General features: G+C 50.6%; 1 protein-coding gene and 1 long non-coding RNA gene across 12 annotated transcripts in view; one reads left to right on the top strand and one right to left on the bottom strand.

Annotated features, from left to right (window-relative positions):
• Window positions 1-1,213, bottom strand: part of HDAC4 (histone deacetylase 4) — a 172,128-nt gene extending 170,915 nt beyond the window's left edge. For 7 of the 9 annotated variants that reach the window (XM_064433403.1, XM_064433412.1, XM_064433411.1 and 4 more), the window contains exon 1: window positions 1,082-1,213. The gene's annotated coding sequence lies outside the window, so the exon portion shown is untranslated. Of the gene's footprint in view, window positions 1-502; window positions 569-1,081 lie in introns of those variants that run through there. The other 2 variants (XM_064433404.1, XM_064433410.1) reach the window with 1 other exon arrangement.
• LOC135308462 (uncharacterized) lies at window positions 1,148-4,443 on the top strand. 3 transcript variants are annotated; one of them, XR_010368890.1, is made up of 3 exons: window positions 1,148-1,166; window positions 1,971-2,145; window positions 3,464-4,443. It is a non-coding gene; the product is annotated as an uncharacterized LOC135308462 (long non-coding RNA). The 3 variants fall into 3 exon arrangements; XR_010368889.1 differs by lacking the exon at window positions 1,148-1,166 and adding an exon at window positions 1,363-1,484; XR_010368891.1 differs by lacking the exon at window positions 1,148-1,166 and adding an exon at window positions 1,557-1,573.
• Window positions 4,444-24,042: the final 19,599 nt, after the last annotated feature.

Raw genomic sequence — 24,042 nt, 5'->3', positions numbered from 1 at the left:
GGCTCCCGCTGCCTCAATTCGGCCGCGGCTCGGGGCTCGCCGCCGGCACACGTGCTCCGTGCCCCCCGGAACCCCAAAAGCGGAGTTCTGGCGGCGAGGCTGCAGCCCGAGGCCTCCGACCTGCGGCTGCCAGCGCCGGGCTCCCCGCGAGCGAGGGCAGCGCTCCCCGTTCGCTCCCGGCGGGCACAAAATAAGCCATTTTGGGGCTTTTTCTCCAGGAGGAGGTGAGCGCCGCGGGGCCCGAGCCCGGCAGCTGCGGGGAGCGGGGCGAGAGGACGCAAACTTTCCCCAAGTCCCGCGTTATCCGCAGGATAAGGGAAGGAGGCGCGGGGGGAGAGGATGGAAGGACCGACCCCGGGCCGCGGCCCGCCCGGCGCTGCAGGGCCCCGCCGCGGGCGTCGCCCCCGCCGCAGGGCCGCGCCCGCCCCGCCGAACCGCGGGGCCGAGCCCCCGTGCGGCGCTGCCCGCGGGCCGCCGCTCGCTCGCCGCGCCGGTCACTCACCGCCGCCCGCATCGCCTCGCCTCGCCCTGCACGGACCGAGCGCCGCCGCCGCCGCCGCCGCCGCCGCCGCCGGGGGGACGAGGCGGAGCCGCGGCCGCCCGGGAGGGGCGGGGCGAGCGCGCGGGGGGGGGCGGGGCCGCAGGCCGCGGCGGCCCCGCCCGCCCCATTCACAAAAAACCGGGCCCCGCTCGCTGAGTGGGCGGCGGCGCTGCCCGTCACGCCCCCCGCGCCCCGCCCACCCCGCCCGCCGCGCCCGGGCCGGGCCGGGCCGATGGCGCGCGGCGGCCCCGCCCCGCCCGGCGCGCCGCCCAATCAGCGCGCGGCCTGCGGCGCCGCGCGGCTCAAATCCGCCCGCCACCAGCGCGAGGCCGCCTGCGATTGGCCGCGCGGGCTGCCCGTCACCGCCCCCTCCCGCGGCCGCGGCGCAGCGGCGACCAGCGGCCCCCGGGAGCGGCCCCGCCGCGCCGCTAGCCCGCCAGGCGGGGAGGCGAGCGGCCTTAAAGGGCCCGCGCCGCGGGCAGCCCGCGCGCGGCGGCGGGGGCGGCCCGGCTCGGAGGGGACGGAGCGCCGCGTACTGACCTGGGCTGCGGGCGAGGCGGGGACGCTGCGCGGCGATGGCCCCCCCGGCGCGGAGCGCGCCACCGACGGACTCAGCCCGTGACGGGTTCCGCCATCTTGGAAATTTTTTTTAGATGCGGGAGTCACGTGGTGCAACCATTTTTTCCCCGCGGCCAATCAGCGGGCGCGGGTTATTTATAGCCGCGCGGGGGAAGGGGGACCAATCGGGCCCCGCCCCGCGCGCCCCCGGCCACGCCCCGTGGCGCGCGGCCCGTCGCCATGGCGACCGGGGGGCGGGGCAGGGGCCGCCATGTTGGCCCCGAGCCCCACCGGGACCGGGGATGAGGGATCGGGATCGGGGATCGCGGGAGCGGGTTCCTTTCCCCCCGCCCCCAGAGCCCACAGCAGCTGCGATCCGTGCCGTGTAGGCGGTTTTGCCATAAATACGTGGAGCTTCGGGTGTTTTTTGCGGCCCGGTTTTCCGCAGCCGCGGTCCCGCTCCCTCATGGGCCGGTCTGTGTTTTCCGCCGGGTACCGCCTGTAGCCGCAGACAGCTGAAGCGGGGGGAAAACGACAGAAAGGGCAGGGCACATTTGCCCGAATTACCGGGAGGGTGTAAAAAAAATGAAAAGGAGTTGTCCGGCAGTGCTTCCCTCTCCCCCCGTTCTCGCAGAGCGGCTGGGTTTTGAGTTGTACGCGGAATTACCGCGTTGAGCTGGCACGTCTCGCTCCACCCGTGTTTTGTTGGTCCACGCAGCGCCCAAAACTCCCCCAAGTCCTGCTCCCAAACATTCCACATGATGGCAAGGAAAATACTGCAGTGTTGGGTGCAAGAAGTTCATCCTGTGGGACACAATCCGGTGGGAACGCCCCACCAGCAATGGATCATCCCATTATTTCTGTTTTCCAGAGCCCCTGGATCCCTGCAAGTGTCCAAGGCCAGGCTGGACAGGGCTTGGAGCGCCCTGGGACAGTGGAAAGGAGATTTCCTGCTAAGCTTGCAAGGAGTTTCTTCCCATCCTTGCCTAAGGCAAGCTGAAGCATGACATTCCTTATTCGCAGGCAGCCATCCCAGCGTGCTTCTGGTGGGTTTGATTAATTGGCTCTTGCTAAATTGTTTTTAAAACTTCCAGATTTCCCTTATAGCAAAAAAAAAAAAAAAAAAAAAGAAAAAACAAAAACAAAAAAAAAAAAACCTCATGTCGTTCAGCCATCTGGATTTACATAAATTCTGGGACCTGATGGGAATTGCTAACAACTTTGTCCCTATCTCAAATTCTGTATGTACCTGGTAGTATATAAACACTGCTCCTTTTCTCTTTTACTTTTTGGGACCTATTTACCACCTGTGTTTTCATTTGAAAGGGCCACCCTTACAAAAAATCCTTGGCACATTGATCCCATCCTTTTAAAGTCTCGGAGTTTTTTTTTCCACGCTGTCCACAGGCTCCCAGGAAATGGTGCCATTTCCCTGGAATGCACGCCTGAGAGCACCACTGGCATTAAGAGCACCTCTTCTGCCTGAAGCCGAAGCCCTTTTTTGTTCATTTGCAGCCTCTTTGGGCTCGTTTGTTGCTCTTTGGCTGCTGAGGTTTTGCAGAGTTGTTCTGCCCTCCTTTCTGGGGCCAGCCCTGCGCTGGGATGGAGGGGGGAGTGTGTGTATCAATACCCTCAGGAATTATTTCTGAGTGCCAAGAGACCTGTGGGTGAAGGCCTCCAGGGCCAGAGGGTTTCCAAGGCAGGGCAGTATTTGCCAAGGCAACAGGTCTGCTTGCTGGTGGCTGGAGCAGGGCACCAGGTGGGGGTCTGTCCTCCCCTGTGGTCCCCATTTCTGCTCCAGCCAGGGGGGGATTTGGTCCCAAACCCTTTAAACATGGGTTACAACCAGCCCAGCTGCCTTCCCTGGCTGCACTGCTGGAGCAGTTTGGAAACAGGAAATGAGAGGAGAGAACTGTGCCCTGGAAGTTGCCATGGAGTGAAAGTTCTACCTTCAGGTTTTGATTGATGCTGTACCTGTGGCTGTGGGTGTGAGTACGTGTCTCTATTAATACCCAGTCTAGGCTAACCTGTGCATAATGGTAGAAAATTAAACCTTTGTCGTTGCTCGTGGAAATTAGCCCTCAGAGATTCACAAGGGAAAGGCTTATTGCTATATGTTAAATCAAACATATTGGCTATAGCTGTATATAGTCTGTTTTTACTGTATTTGCAGCTGAAAAACTTACTCAGAAGCCTGTTGAAGCAAAAAATAAAAATCTAAAATAAAAACCAACACCCTGGCAGAGCTAATTCATAAAGATTTAAATAAAAAGCAATTACAGAACTTCCCGCCTACCTCCACCTCATCTTTAGCTGAACTCCTTGTTTGTCAGGAATTATTCCATTTTTTATGTTCTCAAGCAGGAAACAGCCATCACAACACTCCAGCTAATTTCCCTCGCTAGTCACAGGGAGCTGCTGAAAGTAAAAGAGGATGCTTCGGCTTTCCACTCCAACCCTGCCACAGGCTAAAAAAGAGGAGGATAGAGTTAGGAAGAGAGCCAGCAGGAACTTCCTCTGGAGCTTAGACACCAAAGATCTACTCCAAGTCACAGTGCCACTTGGGTCCTTGGAGAAAAGTCAAGCCTAGACACAATTTCCAACCTGGTGATGGCTCCCTCTTCTTCCTCCTGATCATTCAGTCTGACCTCCCTTGGTTTTCCTGTCCCCCCCATCACCCTTCTGTGCTTTATCTCCCATTCCCTGTTCTCCATCTGTCCCACAGTACACTGGTTTACTCCTTTTTGCCATCAAAAGGAAAACCCCATCAAACCCACACAGCTCACAGAACAGCTCTGATGGGACAGGGAATGTTAAATTTACGTTACCCCCTCCTGTGTTTTCCTCCAACATACCTCTTATTGTGGAGTTTTCTTCTGTTGTTACTGGCTTTTTAATCCTGGGGAGCCTTGCTTCAGCAGGAACTCCTCGTTCTCTCGTGGCCTCACAGCTCGCTCTGAGCCAGAGCAAGGTAGCTCTCCTCCACTCCTGAGCCCCCCACGCCTGTGTCTGGCTGCAGGAGCCGCTTCCCAGCTTGTCTGCACACCCAACACTTCATCAAGCCTGCAGCACTCAGGGCCTGGAGAGCTGGAATCCTGAAGCAGTAAGAGCCAGACTCTTAGAAACAGTTATTGCTGTTGTTTTGGGCAAAATCAAGTCCCTGTCCCCTGCCTGGGGGGAAAAACAAGCAAGTGAAGTTCAAAATGGAGGTCACAAATGTAAAGTTGGCTTTCTTCTCCATATTTACACTATATTTTTGCTGATGGAGATACATTGGATTGTTATGGCAGTCACTTTACAATGACTGAGTAAAATACACCTTTAAAATAAAACCGCTTGCTGAAGTTTGTTTTCATTATTTTTCTAGATTTCTATAAACTTCCTATTTATTTAGCAGCTAGGCTCTCAAATATGTTATGGAATATCCTGACTTTGAAGGGATCCACAAGGATCATCATTCCTGCTGCAGAGAGAAAAATTATTCTGTGGCCATTACAAACCATTGCCCAAAGGTTCTTAGTGTGTCATCATCCCTCCAAATTAAACTGAAGAATTAAGAGTATGAAAGAAATCTCTTTTCCCTCTCAACTGGTTTTTGGGGTTTTTTGGTTCAGTCAATTTCAGTAACACATTTAGGCTTAAATTGCGATAAAAAGCAGAAATAAGTCTAAAATGAACATGGAATCTTTGTGAAGTCAAGGCCAGAATAACTGTTGGATATGCTTAATTTATCAGCACTCATTTTCCAATTCTTAATATTAAAAATAAGAGAAATGTGTATCAATTCATTATATTTCTTTTCATCCACGGCAGCTGCTGAGAGAAAAATGTGGGGTGTGTCTCTCTAGAATGGGAACCTTCAAGGAAATATTGATCCATTTTTCTGTTCTGTCTCTTTCAACCAGGCAAAAAAAAAAAAAAAGGGCATTGTCCAGGATGAAAAACAATTAAAATCTAAGTAAATTTAACAAAAATATGACCAGGAAAAAAAAAAAAAAAGAAAGAAGGAAGAAAAATAGGAATAAAAACATTTGCAGCCTGGCCCCTGGGTGTTGGTTTTACGTGAAGAGACTGACTTGCAGCTGAATGACGAGTAGGATATTTTTCTACTGAAATATTGATAGTAGATTACACTAAACCACAAACTATCTCCAGAAAGCCCATCATTTCTAATCCTAATGGTGTTTTCTTTCCCTTGGCTGACTACTACATTCATGAGATGATGGCTTTATTCTATCTGGGGGAAAAACTTTTTACCATACAGCTAAATTAACTTGTCAAAAGACTTCAAACTTCGGAAGCTTTTACAGCCCGATTCAAAGCTATTATTCAGGATTGAACGAGAAGGCTGTGGACTGTAAAAGCTGGCAAAAAAATAAAATAAAAATTTCAGCAGGATTCAGGAGCTGAATGGAGCACTCACTTTTTGTTCAGGTTGTGTGTGTTTCATTGAGCTGTCTCGGAAAGAGCTGGATTTTTTGTATTTTAAAGCAAAGTGCTTCTTTCTGCTGCTCTGGAAGCTGTGACCCAGTCCATGCTCTTTCACACACACTTGGTTATATTTAGTTTGTGCCAACCTAAATAAGTGTCAACCAGCTTTCCAGAAATGTGGGGAGCACAAAAGAGAACGGCCAGCAGCTAAATTGAGGCAGAACGAGAACACAATTAGACTTATTTTTATCCTTTTCTTTTAAAATCAGATCACAGACTATCTTACAGTCAGCTACAGCTTTCTCATGCAAATAAAAATGCCTGGCTTCAGGAGCAGCAACTTTTAGATTTTGCAGACGAGGAGCAGCTGGCAGAGCTCGTGCTTGGAGTCTTTCCTGTCGCGGATCCAATCTACTTTGGGACAGATCTGGAATAAAAAGCCAAGCCGACAATTGCAGCCCCTGGAAGGGAAGCCAGGGCTCTGTGGGAGCATGCAAACACCTTCAGGATGTGGCAGGATGGGACCCACAGTGGCCAGCATGGGGAGTGGCCGTGATTCAGCATGCTCTGGATGCAGCTGCCTGGGGCTGCTCCACAGGGAACCCTGAGCACAGGGGCAAGCCTTAAACACAGCTTCTCAGTGAGCCTGCAGGGAGGTTCTGCTGCCCACCAGGGACCCACAGCTCACTCTCCTGTTCTGAATCAGAGGCCCTGGAGTGTTTGTGGAGGTGCTCAGAGCTTGCAGCACATTGGAGTCCAGAGCACACAACCACTGTATGGGGGATCCAAGTGCACATCCTCTTCTGCCTGGCGAGTTCCTCCTCCATGGGCAGGGACACCTTGCACTGCCCCAGGCTGCTCCAAGCCCCGATGTCCAACCTGGCCTTGGACACTTCTGAGATCCAGAGGGAGCCACAGCTGCTCTGGGCACCCTGCGCCAGGGCCTCACTGCCCTCATACTAAAGAATTTCCTTCTAAATCATCTTCCCATGATCTGAGCTTAGATGGGTTTTGAAGGAACCAGCAGCAGAGCACCAAGGTGTTTTGGAGTTAGGCAGTCCAGAAGCCACTGGATTGCTGCTTTCATAATAACGTACCAAGATGATCTCCTGGTTTTAAGCACTTGACACTAAAGTAGCACTGATAGATTATGTGTGCGAACAAAATTGCATGGACCTTTCACATTCCCAATTATTCCCTCCTCTGTTTTGCTGCTCTAAGGGTTGTTTAATCTCATTTCATGTGAGTCACAGCATTTCCTTAATACCAGTATCTATTAAAAAGCACCTGTGCTTTGCATTTGACAAAACCTCAGTTGACCCGTTTTCCCTTTCCTATGGCAAGACCAAAACCACAGTTTTGGATTGGAATCCACTAAAGCACTAAAACACCTCACATTTTCTCTATCTGCTTATCAAGGAGCAAGGAGTCTTTTCCTAATGCAAGCTCCTTAAATGTGATATCTTAAAAATTTGTGTTCCTTATGAGCACCTTCACTCAGTTCTTAAAAAGCATCAGAGCAGGGCAAGATGTGCCAGCAGAAGTGTAGGAATAGCAACAGTGGCATCAAAATAATGAGAGGAATGTCTGAAAAGTCTGAAGGGTTACACTCAGAGCCTGTTAAACAGCTGGGTGGACTCTGGAATCTGGCCCTGATATGTTGTTTAGTAGAAATGCAAGAAGTGAGTGCTGGCCCATTAATGACAAAAATAAAGTTTAGAATGTATGAGGATGAGAGGTCAGAGGAGTCAAAAACCTCTGCAGCCCTAGAAATGTCTGTGTGACTATGAAACACAGGCTGAAAGGAGAGCTACTTCCCTCTTCCAGGGTCACAAGGCCTGCAAAAGACCAGGAGATCCCTCTAGCTTTATTCCACAAGGAAAAAAAAAAAAAAGAAAAAGAAAAAAAGGCAGACTTCCCATTCTGCAAAAGAGCAGATCACAGAAACCCCATGGTTTCCTGGACTAGATCCAAGGACAGGACTGACAAGCACAGGATGGAAACTCAAATGGAAGAGTTGATTTAAAAAAGCAGGGAGGCCATGGGGACCAGCCCAGAGCTGGAATGTGAGGAGCTGATACACGGATGAATAACACCCCCACTGCAGAATGAGGGCTGTGTACCCCATCTTTTGGGAATGGAAGGGTTTCCATAGGCTCCCCTAGAGGTGATGCTGCAGTGCGTTGTGTGTGCAGCCTGGTAGTGGGATTGGTTTAGGATGTTCACACTGTGATCTGAGGAGATGAGGCACATGGTCCTTCATTCATCCTTATCAGGAGCTGCTTGTCAGGTGGCCTGTTGCACATTAAAGGCTGAGTTATCAGCAGAGGTTGTATCAGGACGAGGGGCAGGACATATTTTGCGCATACACAGAGACCAAGGAGCAGAAATCATGTGGTGGTCCAGAACTGGGATTTGCTTGTGAGTAACTGCAGAGGAGACAGAAAGTGTTTGGGCTATTTTTCCCTGCTGGTCAAAGGAATCACAGAATCTCATTCCAGCCCCTGCCATGGGCAGGGACACCTTCCACTATCCCAGGCTGCTCCAAGCCTGGCCTTGGCACTTCCAGGGATCCAGGGGCAGCCACAGCTTCTCTGGGCACCCAGTGCCAGGGCCTGCCCACCCTCACAGGGAAGAATTTCTTCCTCATGTCTAATCAAAATCTATCCTACTTCAGTGGGAAGCATTTCCCCTTGTCCCGGCACTGCAGGCCCTTGTCCCGGCACTGCAGGCCCTTGTCCCAAGGCCCTCTCCTGCTCTGGGATCCTCTTCAAGCTAAAATGGGCTCTAAGCTCTCTCCAGAGCCTTCTCCCTTCTCTCCAGGGTGAACACTCCCAGCCTGTCTCCGTAGAAAAGAACACTTTTTATCACCTTGCTGTTGGTAAAGCCAGACAACTCTTTCAGGGGAGATTACTTGTTAAATTATCCACAGTGCTGCAGATGCTCTGCTCTTTATTTTGGTTGTATATTTCAAAGAACAATTTCTCCAGCAAACAGTGCAACAGCTGTGGCTGATAAAACTCCTGGGTGCCATCATTATCCTTTTCCCTGATAGAGACTGTCACAGATTTACCATCGAGTTTTGGCTTGGAGGCTGGTGCTCTACAGCCAGCCAAAAATAAAATGGAGCTGGATAGCCTTAAAAGAACAAAAGAAGGATTTCTGAGGCTGGAAAATGAATGGAACTGCAATTATCAGGCCAGAGGAAGGAGCTGTATCCAACACAGGTACAAGAATACAGTTTGGATGTGACAGGGATCTGCAGTGATACATTCTCTCGTGCTTGGCCATAGGGATCTTGCCACAAGGCTGAGGATTTTGGAAGGTGGACTCCCGTGCCATCATGAAAGAAGTTCTCTGATGAGCTCCCACATATTCCCAAAGCATCCATCAGTTCAGAGAGCCTCAGTTACTGACTGTCTAAAAATCCATCTCTGAAGTCACACCTCAAAAACCTCTCCTAGGGCTTCTCTTCATACAGAAACTGAAGTCAGACCTGGAAACCTCTTCAAAGGCATCCTCAGTCTTTAGCATGCAACCATACAGAGTGTGAGGTCACACCTTTGACAGGATACATACCTGCAGCTCCTGGAATGATGGAATCAAGAAGGTTGGAGAAGAGCCCCAGGATCATCAAGTCCAGCCCTGAACCCAGCACTGCTAAGCCCACCACCAGCCCACCAGGTGCCACACATTGTTTTAAACTTCCAGGGACAGTGGTCCCACCACTTCCTGACATGTCTGCAAGGCAACTTACCCTTGGAAATGGATTTCCAAGCCATGAATCCCTCACTCATCCAAGGTGCAAAACCCACAGCCCTGGGTATTGGATTTCCTCTGCTGCCCCAGGGGCAAAGCCGCCTGCCTCACCAGCCCTTCTCAGCAGCAGCCTTCAAGGCTGAATCCCAAAATTGTGGGGCTGTTCTGTGGAGCCAGTGGGCTCTGTGTGCTGGGGTGGTGCCAGGTGAAGGGCTGGTTTTGGGATGCACACATCTGAGCACCGGGAGCAGGGGCCAGGCCACCGGGGAGCCACAGGAGCTTGGCAGCTTCCCCTCGCTGCCAGCCTGGATGGGACTGAGACCAGCAGGGAAAGGATCCCTGCTCCCGAGGCATCCCATCTTCCCTGGGTTTTACTGAGCCAGCAGGACAGCCCCCTGACAGAACAGCAGCCTTACAGTTGGGTTTAAAGAAGCATTTTTGCTCTTCTGGACTTGAGCCCAAAATCCCGCTTGGAGTAACTCACATTCACGTCAGCACAACTACCCCAGCCAAACAGAAAGGTCCTTTTTTTTTTCTTCCCCCTTAATTAAACTGTTATTCTCTCAAATCAAATGTAATGTTCCTCAAACTAAGAAAGATCACAGGTGAATGCTGCCAGTGAAATTAAAAACTGACTTAAGACAGCTTTGCTTTTAACAGAGAATTTTTTTTTTTTTTTTTTTGCTGGATGCCTCTTCACTGAGCCAACTGTTAGAATTGAAGTGGGGCAGGTTTTTAGGCTATCGAGTGCAAACAATGTTTTCTGTCTGCATTCCTCCTTCATAAGAGATAAACTAAGCCTAGAGAATTGAGGATGCTGAAGCTCCTCGTGTCGTGGAGGGGTGACCATGCCCAAAACACACCCATTATCCACAGCTGCTCCCGTTGTTCCCAGGGCCCCCATGAGCTTTGCTGGCAGAAACCCTCCCTGTCACTGCTAGGCTGCTTTGCTCATACCAGGTACTGCATTTCCAGTGTCATTCATGCCCAGAAAGTCCCAACACCAGAAGAGTAGCCCTTACACCCAGCCCGGCTGCCTTAAGGTCACAAACCATTAAATTTGTAAAAGATATTTGGGATCAGAGTCCAGCTGTCAACCCAGCACCACCACCAGCTTCTCCACTAGAACACATCCACACAGCTGCTGAACACTTCCAAGTGTTGTGGCTGCATCACTGACCTGGGCAGCCTGAGCCAACTCTTTGCAACCCTTCCCATAAAGAAACATTCCCTTATATCCAGTCCAAACCTCCCCTGGCACAGCTTGAGGTCGTTCCCACTTGTCCTGTCTCTTGTAACCTGACTCCCACCTGGCTGCTCCCTCCTGTCAGGGATTTGTAGAACCCTCAGTTCACACCAGCCCTTAAAAAACCTCTTGTTGCAACCCTTAGCAATTTATTTCCATTCTGTCTGGGTGCTTTGCAGAGGAACCCTGGAGAATGGCAGAAAACAACAGTTAAAAGAATAGAGTGGAATTACCCATCTCCTGCTCATTAACTGACTTCAGATGGTACCAGCTTGCTGGTGTTTGTTCTGCATCTCTGGCAGGGAATGTTTTATTTGCTTAGTAAAGTTTTCACATGCAATATGTTGTTGCTGTTTTGTTTTGTTTCTGAAATCCCTTACCTATATATTTATTACAGACAGATATTATACCCTGGCAGTAAAGAAACACTGCAAAGTGCTAGTTAACTTCTCAGAGCTGCTGAATAATTCCATAAATACGAAGGGACTGAAATGACAACAATAAAGGGATCTGTACTTTGAACAATAAATATGAACTGGAGCTCTGCTTTGGATTTGAGGCATGCTGCAGCTAATAGGTATTCAGCTTGTGTGGGCCACTGACATTTAAATAAACACATGTGCAGTCCAAGGGGGTTGGCTGCAGAGCCTCTTGTCAATTGAATCCAGCCCTGGGAACACTCAGAGAGTGGCTCAGGATTGCAGGAATTCCTAGGCTACAGCCCTCGGTGGGATCTCTCCTGAAACCAAAAGATGTCCTCCATGGGGGAGAAAGAGAAAAAAAAGAGGTGGGGTGGACACAATGGGAATGAGGAGAGGGGGGTGGAAACGACCCCAAAATATGTGGCTTCAAAGAAATGCTGAAAATATTTATAAGAAAAATGCCTGGCGGGCTGCCTGTTGCAGACTGAAGGAGAACTCAGCTCCTCAAGCTGAGATAGCTCAGCAACCTTAACAGCATTCCTACACTGCCTTGGGAAAAAAAAAAAAAATCACCTCTAAACAGGACCAGCTTATTTGAATTTGCAGAGCCAGGCCAGAGTGTGTTCTGAAAACCCATTCCTGGTGGGAGAGGAGCAGGGTCCCAGGCTGCAGCAGGAACGATCCAGGGACAGCACCTTTGTGCAGCTCCTGGAGCCTGCAAAGGGAGCTTTGGTTCCAGTGGCAGCAGATTTTCTGCAAAGGCAGCCCTAAAAATCAAAAATTATTTGGCAGCATCAGACAGAAAGGGACAGGGCTATGTGGCGCTCACCCTCAGCACCTCACACCAAAAACTGGAAGCCTACGAAGTGTCTCCAGCACTTGTTTCTGTGATTCTCATAAATCTGAAGCATTCACAGGTCAAATATTCTCCCTCGGTATTGCAGAAAGCATAATTTCACATCCAAGTGTCACCTTTTCCATCACCAGGGCAAATGAGGGATGATCCAGGAAAAAGGAGACATCAGCTCTGGGGCTGTCAGCCTCGGAATGAAGGAAGTGGCCAGTTTAAAAAATAAAACAACAACAATAAAACAAATTTTTTGAAGTCCAAATAGGAATTAACTGAGCTACTTATCACTGAGTTTAACACCGAGCAAAGCAGTGGAGGCTGTGTAACAGCATTACAGATAATTAGAAAACTGGGATGGAAGGAAACTGTTCTTTTGGAAGCTGGAATTGTGGTTCCTGGGGAATCCTTTGTGGCCATAAATGCATGCAGAAAAGGGGCAATTTACTTGGTACCAGGTACTCTGGTTCCTCAAAAGCTCCCTCACCAGGGGCACCTTGGAAATTAATCTCCCCTGGGATTAGAAGAAAAGTTCTCAAGTGAATTCCACACTGGTAGGAAACAGGAAGGGACAGGTGGGAATAAAATGGTTATTTTTCACAGCAGAGGGAATCCCAGGGGAATCCCCAGGCAATTTGGGTTGTGGCATGTGTTGTTCTCAGAGCCTAAAGGATCTGGAAAGGGGGTATTTGGAGCCATTTGCAAAAGATAAAGAAAAAAAATTACTTAAAGTAGCAGAAATTAGTGAGAACTAGAAAAAAACTTCAGAGGACTGTGTGACCTGGCAATAAAAGAGCCCCAGGTGCAGTAACACAAAACCAGGCTGAGCTCACCAGAGCCCCTCCCTTTGTTATTGCCCTGCAGCAGTAAGAGAATCCAAAGGAACCCTCAGTTCACGCCCAAACAGTGAGCAAAGGAATGGACAGCATAAGGAATTCATAGAATTATGGAATGGTTTGGGCCAGAAGGGACCCTAAAATTGTCTAATGCCACCCCTGCCATAGTAGGGACACCTCCCACTGCCCCAGGCTGCTCCAAGCCCCAGTGTCCAACCTGGCCTTGGGCACTGCCAGGGATCCAGGGGCAGCCACAGCTGCTCTGGGCACCCTGTGCCAGGGCCTGCCCACCCTCACAGGGAACAATTCCTAATTCCCAGTATCCCATCCATCCCTGCCCTCTGGCAGTGGGAGCCATTCCCTGTGTCCTGGCACTCCAGGCCCTTGGGAATCAGGAGGTGTGAGGTGGTGGCTCCTTCTCACAGCACCACAGCACCTCCACTGCACATTACTGAAATTATGCAGATTACAAACCCAAAGAAAGCCCTTTTCCCATACAAATTGTGGACTTTGCTTGCATGTATACTTGTGGAAGCCAGAAAAGTGAGCACTCTCTAAAGGCAGTGAGAATAATGGAAGGTGAACCAAACAAAATCACCTAGAAAAGAAAAAGAGAGGGGGAAAGCCCAGTTAAAAGAGAGGCTGTGAGGCTGTAGCTTGCTGGGAGCCAGCATAAAGCCTGTTTTTATCCCACCGAACATCCTCTGTCCCCGAGCATCCCTTGCAGGCAGTGTCAGGGAGCAGAGCTCCCAGGCAGCTGCTCCCATTTGCACAGATTAGCTCTGGATCCAATTGGAGCAGGAAGGGAAACTTGGACAGGAGGCTGGCAGAGAATGTCCAGCATGCATCCCTAATGCAGCCAGGGCTTCCAAAACAGCTCCTCCAAACAGAGCTCCCAAAACCACCCTGATGGCAAGAGGGTTTCACAGGGGTGGAACCTCCAAGGCATGCTGCTGGGGGAGGGAAAAGGAGTCGGTGGAGAAAAGGGATTTTTTCCCCCCCCCCACACAACTTTCTTGCTGGAGGACAATCTTGGAGAGAACCTTATGTGTTAAAATGTTCTGGAAAATAGTTTAGACAGATAGAACAAACAATAAAGTCACTGGAATCAATTACTTCTCATTAACAAAGTAATTTGTGCCCTGTAAAGGAAATGAGAGATGAAATTATTGACCTTGTAAGCAGTCACCCTAAGCTTGGTTCTTCTTCCCAAATTTTGCATTTAAAAAGAAAGGGCACATGGAGGAGCAGGGACACAGCCCTGGAGAATCAGCATCATTCCTGTCAAGGGAGGTTTGGCCTCACCAAACCATGGGGTTCCGTGACGGAGTCGACACCTGGATCAGTTGTTCTGATCTTCCTGGACTTCCAAAAACATTTCCAGTCTTTTTCACTGGAGGCTCTGAGGGGTCAGAGGATAGGTCCTTGCCTAAAAAACCTTTTTTGGGGTATCACAGCTTCCTGGAGTGAGATCAGATTCTGCCCCCTTAGACTATAACATTTGGATTATTTTCCTTCCATGTTTTACCACACAACCCAATTTCTTCATTTCTCTGTAGTGATCAGAGAGCTGGAATTATCCCAGCTAGGGGAGTACTTCCCCCAAAAACCAAAGAGAGCCAAATGCCCCCAGAAGATGATTTTAGTCCTGTGAGAAGCTGCTGTAATACCTGTAATACATTTTGGTGATGTACTGCTGCGCCTTGGGTTCTGTTTGAAGAGCTGACTCGTACTGGGGGGTGCTGTGCAGATTTGTTTGCACTCAGCTGAGTTATTCCTAACCAGGAGGCTCTGCTGGGAATCCCAGGGCTATATTTCATTGTGATGGAAAGGTGATACCATTACACCAACACCAAAACCACCCCTTTTTCCTCTGATGGGATGATTGCTGTTATCAGGGAGCCCTGTGATCCCTGCCCACAGGATGAGATGCTGCTGGACACACCACAGGAGCCAAGAAATTAAAAATGAGCCTGTCCACCCTTGAGGGAATTGCTCCCTTCTATCCTCAACAAGACAGCAAACTGAATTCAATTCAAGTCAGAATTCCCTCACAGAGTGGCTGCAGCTGACTGCCTGTGGAAATTCAGGAAATTATGCTGGAAGGGAGAGGGCTTGGAAATTGGGTGACAGGGAGTCAAATCAATCCCTTGTATGGGATTGAGACCGAACTAAGGAGCTGCAAGACTTTAACTTGGCAGGCTGGGAGAGCTGGGGGTGCTCACCTGGAGAGAAGAAGGCTCCAAGGAGAGCTCAGAGCCCCTTCCAGTGCCTGAAGGGGCTCCAGGAGAGCTGGAGAGGGACTGGGGACAAGGGATGGAGGGGCAGGACACAGGGAATGGTTTCCACTGCCAGAGAGCAGGGCTGGATGGGATATTGGGAAGGAATTGTCCCCTGGAAGGGTGGGGAGGGGCTGGCACAGGGTGCCCAGAGCAGCTGTGGCTGCCCCTGGATCCTGGCAGTGCCCAAGGCCAGGTTGGAAATTAATCCCCGCTCAGAGCTGCAGCAATCACAGTTGTTACAGGAGCTCTGAGGCAGAGAAACCTCTTCAGAAGCTGAAAGCTGCAGAGCAGCACTTCCCTCCCAGTTAATTTATTTCCAGCTTTTGCTTTCTTTAAGAGGGATTCTCCTGTGATCAGTTATTCCTTGACAGTTCCCCGCTTTCCATGGGAAACCAGGCTCCTTCAGCAGTCCCAGCTGAGGCTCAGCCTTTCCCTGCAAGGCAATTACAGTGGAGGGCTGGGGCTGCTCATCTCCTTCCTCTGGCAGCCAGCACGGGAAGCTTGGCCACAGCAGTTGGGAAGAACAGAAGGATAAATCAGGGGATTCACGAGGGAGCATTGGCTCCCCGTTCAGCAGAGCTCTTTAACCCACAGCCACCAGCCCTGACTATTTCTTACTGGAGCTTCTGGCCACAAAAACTTGTGACCTCAAAAAAAAAAAAGTCATTTCCAGATCACCCCAGCAGCAGAAAACACACACAATCTGTATGGATACTGATGTACTTGGACACCCCTCCTAAGGATAAAGAGATGAATTTGGTAAGATTCAATTTACTGCTGAAAACTCCCTCCCCACAAAAATTAATTAAAACTATAACGAGATACACTGCTATCTAAAAATATGGAGGGGAAAAAAAATCAGATTTCACATTAGCATTTTGGTTTTAGCAGTTCAGCAGTGAATCCATAGATTGTTAGAACCACCAGCAATTGATTCTTTTATTACCAGCTACCTGCTGAGAGCTGCCTGTGTTGATGTTTCACTGACAGCAGAACACTTCCTACACTGTTATTACCTGAAACCACTTGGAAAAATAACACATCCAGGGGTCTGCCATGAAGCCATCCTGGAGATGGGGGCTGCCATCAGTGATGCTGACATTTCAGGGTGTATTTAGGACACCACATGGGGTTAAACCATCTGTAATGGTTTAAAACAAGTTCAGTCAGTCAGACCACTGGGAGCCACAGCACCTTCCAGCAGGTAATGGTGGTATTCTCAGAACTAGATAGTAGAAATGGGGTCTTTATGGACACCTAGATCAACTGGGACCATTCCCTCCTCTCTGCCCAGCAGGCAGCCAGGAGAAGAAAAGCAGGGAGAAAGCAGGTGGGCATCCAGGGAAACCTCCTTGGGTTCCTCGAAGCCAGAATGAGCCCACAAAACATTTCCATGTCAGCACAAGGGTGTTCCCCCTCAGCCCCATCAGAATTACTATTCACCTGAAGAGTTCCTCACAAGCTGATTGAGCAGAGGTTGTCTCCACATGTCCCCGGAGACATCCCTGTCCCAGACAGATCTTCAGGATGCTCTTCTCTCCAAGAGCACACCAGTTCTAGCTGTAAAAACATGCAGTGTTAGCTTAATGTTTGGGCTCGGTCCCAGGAGCCTTTTCCAGCCTTAACGATTCTGTGGTTCTACAAAGAGTGGCCTATGAAGTTTCTGCTCCTCTTTTACACACCTATAAATTCTGTGGGCTAAAGGACCAGAAAAAAAAGAACAGCAGAGAGAGCCCAGCTCCCCAGCACCACAGAATTCCCACAGAAGCTCTTGCTGCAAAAGGGAGTGAGCACAAAGCAGACACAGAACTGGCTACAAGCAGGAGAAGGATGGAAAGGCAGGATTTTCCAAAGGGAATGGGGTGAGAAGGGATAATATTGCCAGGGTTACACACCTGAAGCAGCCAACACGGTAAGAACAGCCTGGAGTGGGCTGCAGGGGTACTGAGCTTTACCAGGCCCGTGTGGGAAAGGGGTTAGCAAGACAGAAACACTTATGGTTAATCCTGAATACGGAACAATTCCTTTGAAAATGTTGGCTTTGAGGTAGAATTCCTGCAAATGGAAATCTCTTGGATCACCTGCCCATAATCCAGGACAGCTGGAGGATGATCCCACCGTCCCTCCTTAGGCCCAGATCCCCGTGAACTTGAGAACGGAAAAAAGGACTGCTGTCTTTCAAAGAGCTGCCCTGTTGAACAGTGGATTGCATGATCTGAACCAGAAGCAGAAGGTCTCCTGCCCCCTCGTCCTACTCCAGGCCCATAACTCTGTGGGACATCAGCTCCCAGCACCACAGGGAACAGCTCGAGGTCCCACAGAGAAATGATGCACATGCAGGAAGGCAGGAGCAGGGCAGGAAAAGAATTAAAAAAAAAAAAAATTTAAAACTAAGTGGCAGTGGTTAATTGTTCGGTGTTTCAGTTACTTTCTCCTCAGAAAAGAGGAATTCCTGGGGCTGGAGAACACTCCAAGGAGCCGGAGGAGGGCCTGATCCTGTCAGTGCTGTGGGAAGTCTCTGGAGCCCAGCACCTGATTCCAGCCCAGCCCTTTCAAGGCATGGAGGGTCCCAGGTGGGTTCCTGTCCTCTGTTCTGTTTTTGGGGTCTGCTTTCAGGCAGGCAGGAGGTGCACAAGTCCTGGAGTTCAGCATTCCCGACCTCCTGTCCCTCAGGTCAGTGGGACCATCACCTGCACCCTGTTGAGCCTAAGCACATCCACACTTCATGGGCAGGATCATACACGTCAGCTGGCATGCCACGGAGGGAAGGAGGAATCCTCCATTCTGGGATATGCTGTTGAGGACCACTACAGCCAAAAAAATGAGTTACTGAACTCAGCAGTGGAACCACGAGGAGCCATGCAGCAGGTGGAGGCCTCTTTCCCATCCTTCCAGCCTCTGCGAGAAGTGGAGGAGAGCCACAACCTCCTAGACCAGGCCAGCATGGCTTGGAGTCCAAGCCTGGTGGGATGAGGGACACCAAAGCCACACCTGCAGCAGCTCCACCAGCCAGAGAACCTAGAAAGGGATGGGAGTGCTCTGGCACCCCGGGGCTGTAGATAAAACAGCTCTGAAAACTGCATGCCCAGAGCAGCATTCCATCTTTCCCCCATCCCCTTCTCTGAGGGGATGGCAGAGCTGGGTTTATTCATCCCCTCCTTTGAGGGGATGGCAGAGCTGGGTTTATTCATGCCCTTCTTTGAGGGGATGGCAGAGCTGGGTTTATTCATCCCGTCCTTTGAGGGGATGGCAGAGCTGGGTTTATTCATCCCCTTCTCTGTGGGGATGGCAGAGCTGGCATTATTCATGCCCTCCTTTGAGGAGATGGCAGAGCTGGGTTTATTCATCCCCTTGTCTGTGGGGATGGCAGAGCTGGGTTTATTCATCCCCTTCTTTGAGGGGATGGCAGAGCTGGGTTTATTCATCCCCTTGTCTGTGGGGATGGCAGAGCTGGGTTTATTCATGCCCTCCTTTGAGGGGATGGCAGAGCTGGGTTTATTCATCCCCTTCTTTGAGGGGATGGCAGAACTGGGTTTATTCATCCCTTTCTCTGTGGGGATGGCAGAGCTGGGTTTATTCATGCCCTTCTTTGAGGGGATGGCAGAGCTGGGTTTATTCATCCCCTCTCCATTGATGGGCGTGCGTCAGCGGCTGCACGGGTGTGGGAGGTGCAAGCGTGCCTCAGTCAAATCCCAGCTTAATGACACCTCAGGGGGCGCGGGCCGCTTCCCCTGGCACAGAGGAAAACAGCAGGGGAAAGAAATGATCCGTCGATATAAACCAAAAAGGAAGGGGGAAAAAAAAAACAAACACCACCCCAAAGCCTCTGCAGCAGGAGGTGAAGAAAAAAACAACGCCTGGAAAAAAATACATCAATAAATAATTGAATCTCATTTTCTTTGGCACGAGGCAGATAAATCTCAGAATGGTTTGGATTGGGAGGGATCTGAAAGCTCATCCCGTTCCACCCCCTGCCATGGACAGGAACACCTTCCACTATCCCAGGCTGCTCCAAGCCCCATGTCCAACCTGGCCTTGGACACTGCCAGGGGTGGGCCAACCTATGCCAGGGCCTGACCCCCTCACAGGGAAGGATTTCTTCCTAAAAAAGAGAATAATTAAGGATGGATGGTTGACGGTGAGGACGCTGGAGCAGGGATGCCGAGCAGAAGCACAGGAAAAGGGGATTGGGCTGCACCAGTCCTGGGGGAAGGTCAGTGCCACCACACTCCACATGTGTGCCACATGAAAACATACAACAGTAGAACCAGCCATTGATCTTGTGATGGACATCCCAAAAATGCTGGTGGTTTGCACCGCGGGAGGAGGAATACAGGAAGTAGAGGGCAGCAGACATTTCCCATGGGATGGAGGAGAGGATGCCAGCTCCCACATACACAGGATTCCTTCAGAGCAGGATAATGGTGACCATACCTAGACAAGGAGCTTTTACACCTCAAGAGGAGTAGCACAGCCTGGACAGACCCACAGCCCCAGCTAGGGAGCCAGGAACTCTGGCAGGAGCCCATTCATCCCATTATGATGAACTTCCCCAGAATTTGGGGATATTCAGCCACAGGAAAAGCTGTGCTTTTAGAACAGCACTCAGCAGAGAAGCACAGACCTTGTGGAGGTCATAAAACCCCTCCACAGCCAGACACTGCTGGCTTTGCCGCTGCCCCTCGTTGCCCAGCAGCACCAGCTCCACAGCCTGGGCTTGTGACTCACTGTTCCAGCTGGAATTGGGATGCTGTGGGCTCCAAAGCAGAGCCCCAGCCCAGCCTGGGCAGCAGGCAGAGCCCGAGGCTGGCTCGGGGCTCCCGGGGTGCTGCCACCCCTCCCGTAGCCGTGCACGTGCCGGCTCCCGTGGCACGAGGCGCCCGTGCCGCGCAGCCCACGCTCCGGCAGGCAGATGATGTTTTTCTGAATGCATCCCCAGCTATAATGAGACATTACTCACAAGCTGCGGAATAAAATGGAATAATAGCATCTCTGGGCGTTAGTCATGCTTTAAATGCGTACCTTTCAGAGCAGGAGGGGATTTGATAGGATAATCTTCCAAGAGACACGTAGGAAGCTTTCATTGAGGGACACGGCCCCATTGGCAAATTACAGCTTGCTGCTCCTCGTGCTGCTGCACTGAATGATGCTGTCGGGGGGGGGGGGGGGGCCAAACATGGGGCAGGGGGGCCCACATCCCCCTGCAGGGTGGTTTGGGGAAAGACAACAGGACCTGGGGGTTTTGCCAGCTCCAGGTGCCACAATTCTTTCAGCTCTCAGTGCCAGGCCGTGCCTGACCACAGTCACACAAGGGCTTTTTCTTCCCTTTGCCCTGCTCTCCGACTCCGGCATCCTCGGTGGATGTGCTCCCTACCCAAACAAACCCTGTGTGGCTGGAAGGGAACACGGGCTGCTGCAGAAGAATAAACTCATTCTGCACATGTGGAACCAGGCCCCAAACCTCTGCAAGCAAGGAATGCTGCAGCCTCCCGCAGGCACCGCGCTCAGGATGCCTTACCAGAAAGGGCTGCAGGGAAGCTGGTTAGTCAGGGAGAATGCAGTTTTGCCCCAAATCCACGTCTGTTTGGATGACCCCCGACAAGGAGCAGGAATGCACGTGCTGGGAAAGCCCAGCATCCTGAGGTGTGCCCTGGGGGAGCCCCACGAGACAAGCTGGCTCAGCACCGGCACCGCTGCGCTTTGTTTGGGAAGATTCATCACAGGATCTCAGCCCTGCGATGAGCAACTCATCCCTCCTTTCTTTACCCACGTTTGAGGCATGCTAAAGGCTGCCAAGCAATCTTTCCTGTGTACTCAAGGAGATGGAGAGGAAATCTGGTTCCCAGTCAGAGGCTCTTAACCAATTTCAGCCGTGGCGCAGCGCAAGAGAGAAACAATTTCACACAGCGGTGCAGGGACGTTCCTGCAGCCTCCTGCCGACCCCAGAGAGGCTTCTGGAAGGGATGAACAAAACACAGCAGAGCAGCTGAGGCCCAAAGCCTCCTATCTTGCCCCAGGGAAGAGCCCCTCAACCTGCCTGAGGGGGTTTTGTCCTTAGTGGCTGCCAGCCCCAGAGCAGCGTGGTGGGGCCACTCAGGCAGCTCTCACCCTTCAGCTGGAGGTGCAAAGGCTCCAGCTCTGGTAGAAAACACAGGCAGCCTCCAGGGAAGCAAAAACTCACCCTGTGCCCTTCTCCAGGGGCTTCTTGTATTACTAAAAAAAAAAAAAAAAAAAAAAAAAAAAAAAGGTAGAGAAAAGCAAAAAGAGAAGGGAAAGAGTCACATAAGGATGTTGCAGTTCTCCATTTCTCCTGGTGAGAACAGCTCCTCAGTCACAGATAAGATGTGAGGAAGCCTGCACACCTGTGTGGCAGGGGATGAGGTCTGAGGGCCTTCCAAAGCCCTATAAGGGGATTAAAGCCACCCTGTCTTCAAGTGGTGGAACCATAAAAACTCATAGTGCATAACTCCGGTTCCTTCTGAACCTCCAGTGGTGCCTCAAATCACCCCAAAGAAGGAAAAATCTCCATTTTCCTATGCAGTGCTACACCTGCTACAACATCAGTGCAAAAATTCAGAGCAGCAAGCCCCAGAATACTCCCTCTCCTTTTCTTCTTGCATCCAGATAGCTAATTAATTTGGAACAGCAACAGCTAATTGATGCCACAGAGAATTTAACAACAGCACTGATGACCCTTGCCCACCTCCCTGGTCTCTGCAGGCATATCAGGCCCTGGTCCCTGCTGCAGGAAGCAGGTGGGAAAGCAACAGCTTCCCCTTTAAACTAAATCAGGGTGAAAGCAAAAAATGAAAAGAGTGCCGTGCACGTTTCCAAGCATGAGACTCCCATACAAATGGTCCCCGCAATGTTTAAACCATTTGGGCTCCTTCCTTATGCTGTTTCTAAGTTTGAAGAATGCCTGCTGGGGATGATTAATATTCCTCCTCCTACACTTACCCGTTACTCCTGACAGCAAAAAATTAAAACAGGAGCTTCTCTTCATTCAACCCCGGCCCACAGGAACGTGGTTACATGGGGAGAAGCTGCTAATAAAAAAAGGGGGAAGGTTTGTAAATCTGCTGCATTCACAGGCAGGAGAGGTGTGGCTCTCATTCAGCATCCCTGCTGGATGAAAGTTCCCTCACCTCCTCCCGGCGGGATGCTCGGCACCAGCGCTGCTCAGACAACTTTTGGGGGAAGGCAAGAGGAGCTCTGCTCCTCCTGCACCTTTCAGGATGTCACCATGGTATTTTTATGAAAAATCCCTTCACCAGGATTTTTCTCCTGAGAAGCCTCAGAAAATAAATGTAAACAGTAATTATCTGATGCTTTGGAACGTGGCAGGTGCATCTTTGATTGGTTCCATGTGAATTGTCTGTACTTGATGACCAATCACAGTTCAGCTGTGTTGGGACTCTGGTCTGTCACAAGTTATTATTCATTCCTTTCCTAGGCTTCTGATGTATTCCTTTCTCTCTGTAGTTTAGTATAGCACTTTTAAATATAATATAATATAATATAATATAATATAATATAATATAATATATCATTATACAATACACCAGCCTTCTAAGACATATGGAGTCAGATTCATCTTTGCTTGTCCTGGGACCTGCAAACACATCAACATCAGGGCACCCTTCACCAGGGATTAAAGCATTCTGCTCAGCCAAGCCCCGCTGGCAGCTGTGCTGTGGAGTGCTGGGGCAGGGGGAAAAGCTCACTATGGATCTGTGAGCAGCCCTGCCCATGCCTCCATCCCTGGGCTGCCATTCCACAGGATGCAGGGAGACCTTCAGAGCTGGGCATTTTCCCATGACCCGGGAACATCCTGGGGTGAAAAGAGCCTTTGAAGCTGCCCCAGGGACACAGGAGCAGCTTTGTCACCCAGGGTCTGCTTTCAGAGAAGACTTGTTCTGCATGTGGGGTGGCCTGGACCTGTCACTGCCACGAAGCCTTCATGGGCTCCACCTCAAACACATTCAAAACCCATCAAAGGCTCTTCAAGGTTGTCCAGCATCCTGAACCTGGATCCTTGGATGTCACAGGTATCCCTGCCATGCTGCCATGTTCAGAAGGGTTTGTGCTCATCACATGCAAGCCCTCAGCTCCCTATAGAAATGGTTCCCCATCAGTTTGGCCCATTTGTTTTTTGGGCAGGGGTAGTGGTTTGCCTTTCCTTTGTCCTCCTTGCATGGAGGGCTGGGGAAGTCAATTTTTCCCCCGCGCTTCACCATGTGGCTTGGCTACAGCAGATCTCCAAATTCCAGAGGGCAGAGTTAACTCTGAGTCTGGAAAGCTTCAAGGGACATCGTGCAAGAGACACTTACACAACCCTAATGAGGCAGAGATGTCCTCAAGATTAAAAAAAAAATACAAGAAACCATGTTAATTGCAGCCCTTTCCCTTCAATTAGCTTCCCTCCATTTAAAAGAAGGAATGAGAGATCAGAAATTCCAGGCAAGCCTAAGAAGATGGGTGTTCCACAGCAACTGAAACGGGGCTTGGAGCATCCTGGGATAGTGGAGGGTGTCCCTGCCGATGGCAGGGGATGGAACTGGATGAACTGTGGGGTCGCTTCCAACCCAAACCATTCCACGATCCCAAGTGTGCTGCCCCGGGCAGGAGGAGATTCCCCAGCCCCCTCCCCACCGTGACATTTGGATGCCCTCAGACTCGGCAGGTCTTTAACAAATCGAGTTAATCACTGCCTCACACAAAGCACCTTCACGGGGCGGGTGCAGAAACAGCGAGGAACAACAGCGCTCCTCTTTAATGAGGATAAAGATCAAAATGAAGTCAATTAAGTCTGCCGCTGGTGACATTTGTCTAAGCACATGAAAATTGGTATACGCTGAAGCAAGACAAGTTGTTTGAACTCCGTGGGCAGGATTATTTCTCTTTTTTCTACCCCCCCCACCCCCCAAAATTTGTTTTTCATGATGCATTTCAATTCTGTTTCCCTGTGTTACCGGGTAGGTTCAAGGGACATGTGGGACAGATTCCACTCGACAGTTTGTAAACAGCTGACGTGGGAGGGAGAGGGCACTCGAGCTATTGGAATTGTTTTCATTCAAAAAATTTCGTAAATTAATTCCTCCCCCAAGTGCCGGCTCTAAA

This window comes from Passer domesticus, chromosome 10 (assembly GCF_036417665.1).
Source record: "Passer domesticus isolate bPasDom1 chromosome 10, bPasDom1.hap1, whole genome shotgun sequence".
Classification (NCBI taxonomy): Eukaryota; Metazoa; Chordata; class Aves; order Passeriformes; family Passeridae; genus Passer; species Passer domesticus.
Note: the sequence above shows the minus strand (reverse complement) of the source record. Positions and strands in the feature narration are given on the sequence as shown.